Source organism: Sardina pilchardus, chromosome 16 (assembly GCF_963854185.1).
Source record: "Sardina pilchardus chromosome 16, fSarPil1.1, whole genome shotgun sequence".
NCBI classification, from domain to species: domain Eukaryota; kingdom Metazoa; phylum Chordata; class Actinopteri; order Clupeiformes; family Clupeidae; genus Sardina; species Sardina pilchardus.
The window spans coordinates 7,173,681-7,178,488 of NC_085009.1; the positions used below are offsets into that span (position 1 = coordinate 7,173,681).

General features: G+C 39.5%; 1 long non-coding RNA gene across 1 annotated transcript; it reads left to right on the top strand.

The window, feature by feature from the left end:
- The first annotated feature begins 1,098 nt into the window (after positions 1-1,098).
- Positions 1,099-4,581, top strand: LOC134060317 (uncharacterized). The gene is made up of 3 exons (XR_009935160.1): positions 1,099-1,218; positions 3,540-3,575; positions 3,739-4,581. It is a non-coding gene; the product is annotated as an uncharacterized LOC134060317 (long non-coding RNA).
- The last annotated feature ends 227 nt before the right edge of the window (positions 4,582-4,808 follow it).

Genomic DNA, 4,808 nt, shown 5'->3' on the forward strand with positions numbered 1-4,808 from the left:
CACTTGACTTCCTCTTTGTTGACATTCACTGCAGCACAGTGAAACACTCACTCTTTACTGGTCCAGACCAGCAGGTTCACACTTCGCATTTACCAAGAGAAACGAACATGTCTGACAACGTTTATGAAGATCCGTCCAGACCTAGCAACAACACAGAAAATATATATATGAATGCACTTCCGAAAAGGTCTCGGCAAAGGATGACTCACAACGAGATCCAGGATAGTTCTGGGGGTCATAATCATGGTAATTACATTACATTATTCTGCAAGTCCCTTTATGTTCTATTGTCCTACGCAAAGTATTACCATGTGATATTCTCCTCAGGTCCCTCCAAAATGGCTGTGGTGTTTCTTGGGCTGTTGTGTGCTCTCCTTTTGGCTGTCATCATAGAGCTGTGCATCAAAACTGAGGAGGCAAGACAGTTACGGCTTAGGTACAACAACCTGACTGAGGAGAAAGAACACTTAGAAACCAACCTGACTGAAGGGAAATACCAGTTAGAGATCCTTTATAACGACTTGACAGGAGAGAATAGACAGTTACAGCTTAGGTACACCAACCTGACTGAAGGGAAAGACCAGTTAGAGATCCTTTACAACGACTTGGCAGGAGAGAATAGACAGTTACAGCTTAGGTACACCAACCTGACTGAAGGGAAAGACCAGTTAGAGATCCTTTATAATGACTTGGCAGGAGAGAATAGACAGTTACAGCTTAGGTACACCAACCTGACTGAAGGGAAAGACCAGTTAGAGATCCTTTATAACGACTTGGCAGGAGAGAATAGACAGTTACAGCTTAGGTACACCAACCTGACTGAAGGGAAAGACCACTTAGAGATCCTTTATAACGACTTGGCAGGAGAGAATAGACAGTTACAGCTTAGGTACACCAACCTGACTGAAGGGAAAGACCAGTTAGAGATCCTTTATAACGACTTGGCAGGAGAGAATAGACAGTTACAGCTTAGGTACACCAACCTGACTGAAGGAAAAGACCACTTAGAGATCCTTTATAAAGACTTGGCAGGAGAGAATAGACAGTTACAGCTTAGGTACACCAACCTGATTGAAGGGAAAGACCAGTTAGAGATCCTTTATAACGACTTGAATGCAAGAATCATCACATTGAATGCTGCGAAATCTTTGCTGGAAACCAATATCAGTGCCATTTCTGGTGAGCGAGATGAACTACAGTCACGTCTTTGCAAACTCGGTAAGTGCAATTTCCATGCAATTTGGACCGAAACTATGAACTTAAAGTTAGACAAGCGGACCGTCGTCTGACTCCAAGCCACACACTGCATGCATGAAAACATAAACACTGACATGGGACTTAAGGGTAACCATAAATGAATCCGATTTCATAACAGAGAGAATATTTGCAAGGTTTTTACTGTCATGAATTAATTTTGTGTGTATTACTGTAACCAGAACCTGCAGCCTTTTCTAAACAGAGTCAACTTTCTCAGCTCAGCCCATTGTATTTCACATCATCTTCATCACTACATGGAGACTAGCTAGTGTTTCTTAAAGCTAAAGTACAGACCTTGCCTGTAAATGTTTAGATTGATATACCAGGTCAACATGAGTGATATGTTGCTCTCTCTATGCTCCTGTAGCCACTTAAAATGTTGCAGAAATGTGCTTACTGTGCTACAATCAAAACGTTATTATTGTCTCAAACGTTTAAGACAAGTAGATTTAGAATAAAGTAATGTGTGGCTTGTTGAAATGTTGCATTTTAGAAACTTCTTACCATGTTTGGTAAAATTACATTTCAACATGACGTATGAGAGTCGCAATAGTCTGCAGGTCATTAGATGTCTTGGCTAGAGACTGCCACTGGTATACCACTGCAAACCGTGCAAAACCTTGGTTCCAAAGCCATTTAGCCTTGGTACCTGCCATTCAGAATACCTACAGTATACTGTCCAGTTTGACTACCAACCCCCTGGTAAACCATACACAAACAAATGAACCAAAATACGTATGTCGAATATGTAGGCTACGGGATAATGGACGACACGCCGTGCGGTTATTCAAAGTTAATGCACGTTCTAGACGGTGATACGGCCCGACGCGAAGCAGCACATCGCCCGCGGCTGGTAGCAGGTCGCCCGCAGTTGGAAGCTATAGCTAGGTCCTCAGCTGTCCTGACCAGACGGCGAAGCGCAGCGCTTCACGGATGGAGGACGCGAGCCAAGCCCTCGCCAGCGGTCTTCAACCCAATGGACCCATTCGCCGTGGTATCAGCCAACTCGAAGCAGCAAAACAAAGACCAAGAAAAGCACAAGAGTACCGAAAAAACAGCGCAAACAAAGAGCGAAATACATTAATCTAAACAAATAAATACAAAAAATGAACAGAATAAAACATAAAATTACGAAAATGACATAAAAACAAACAAAAACATGAAGCCAGACGGAGCGGCATGTCTTGCCAGCGTCCCCGTAACCTAGCAACTTATAGAACGCAGAACAATGGGGAACTCAACCGAGCAGTGGAATAAATTAAAATATTCTTGTCTTACAGACAGCTTATGAGAACATATTCTGAAATATATTTAAATATATTGTGATATAAATTCACTTATATTTGACAAATTTTAAAATGTAATCTAATAAAATTATAATAAAAATATGATCTAATTAATTACATACATTAATTAATCTAAATTAATCACATCTATCATTTTTGCTGTGAAAGTATTTTAAGTATTTCAACTCATTAATAAGTGAATAATCAGCATTAGTGACTTTAAAGTTCAAAAACTCTTTTATTATTATTTGCACTGTTCAAATAATAGCCATAACAATCTATAATATGACCTAATATGCTGAGGAAATAAATTCAAAAGTGCCTCGGGAAGGACACCAATGTTCTTTGTCGTAAATAAATAAATGTTCTTCCTTAAATACAGGGGGTATAAGTATTTTGACCCATGTTAAATTCCATAGGAGCAGGAGGATATTTTAATATGTTTTTATTTTTAAAGGCCAACTATTTCATAGAGCCAGGATACTTACAGTATGGAGGTAAATCAAGTGCAAAAGTCTTGTGTGCTCGTGAAAATGAGTTGGGCAGTTGGCATGATTCAGTGACTTCAAATTCTTTGACACACATTTGTGCGCAAGTGCACAACTCATTTTCACAAGACGAGCACACAAGACTTTTGCACCTGATCTACCTCCATAGATACTATGCATCCTGATAAAGTTCCCTTGGCCCTTGGAATTAAAATAGCCCCACATCATCACATACTCTTCACCATAGCTAGAGATTGGCATGGTGTTTTTTCCAGTTAGCTTATTAGCCTGTTTGATGCTCATTGAGCTCAATGCAAATTAATGCATGTCCTGCGTTCTATAGAGGGTGCATTAGGCACGAAGCGAGTGAAGCGAAGCACTCTTTCAGCATATTTTTATTTCCTCAGCACCTTGCAAGTGTGTTATTTTCTCTGATCTGATTTTCTGAACTACAGTATGCTGTAATGTCTGACTTAATTTATTGAACTCTATTTATTCTTTTCCACAGAATCACCTGACATGAAGAGAATTAAAAATCATGCAGGTATTTTTTTTAATTCTGACAATTGAGAAAATGTTGCATTTGTTTCAATTTAGCATGTTAGACATCATGTCTGTTCTTCAGTGCCTCATGTAGTGTTATCTGAGATCAATGCTGACTATGAACATGACTAGCGCTGACACATGTGGGTTTTTTTATGTCTTAGTTGAAGTGACTCTAGATCCTGACACAGCACATCCTAAACTCGATCTCTCCACTGACGGGAAACAAGCAAAAGTTGGACAGAGAAGACCAGCTATCCTGAAGACCTCTAAGAGGTTTTGGACCTATACATGTGTTCTGGGGAAAGAAGGCTTCTCCTCTGGTAAATTCTACTATGAGGTACAAGTTCTGGGGAAAAGTAATTGGGATATAGGAGTGGTCAGAGAGTCCATCAACAGGGATAACCTGACTCTGTCTCCTCAGGAGGGATTCTGGACAATATGGCTGCGTAATGGGACTAAGTATGCAGCAATAGATAGTCCCCTTGTTCCCCTCTCCCTGAAAGAGAAGCCCCAGAGGGTGGGGGTGTTTGTGGATTATGAGGCAGGTCTGGTCTCCTTTTATGATGCAGACTATTGGTATCATATGTACTCTTTTAGAGATGTCACTTTCCGTGAGAAAATCTATCCATATTTCTATGTTGGTGGTCAAGATTCAATCCCAATGACCATAAATCCTGTAGTTAAGTGCATGTCAACAGTGTAAGAGACAACTTATTTTGATACATTATTGTAATACACTTGAGTCCACCCCGGGTTCAAGTCCGGCCCAGGTCATTTCACGATCCTACCCTATCGCTCTCATACTCGCTTCCTGTAACTCTCTCCACTATCCTGTCAGATTAGATTCAGACTTTTGCTGTATGGTGGTATTGGTTAAAGGTGATGTAAGAAACCTACCATAAATGATATACTCTCCTTTATTTCTTTATGTTTACTGTAGTTGTGCTTTAGCTTAGGACCTTATCACCATTCTTATTTTGAGTGTTTTCAAATAAAATTATATATTTTACAAATAAAATTGTTATTAGCATGAAATGTTAATCTTGTCTGCACCGCACTATTTAAGTAGTTTCATATAAAAGGCTAACCCTACATGATCATTTCTCATAGTCATAATAGATCAATAACACTTTACATGAACTTATGAGAGTGGTATTCCATTTTCTTAAATACATCAATAATGCCATTGTATATACAGTAAATGAGTCTACCCAATATGCTTCACCTTCTA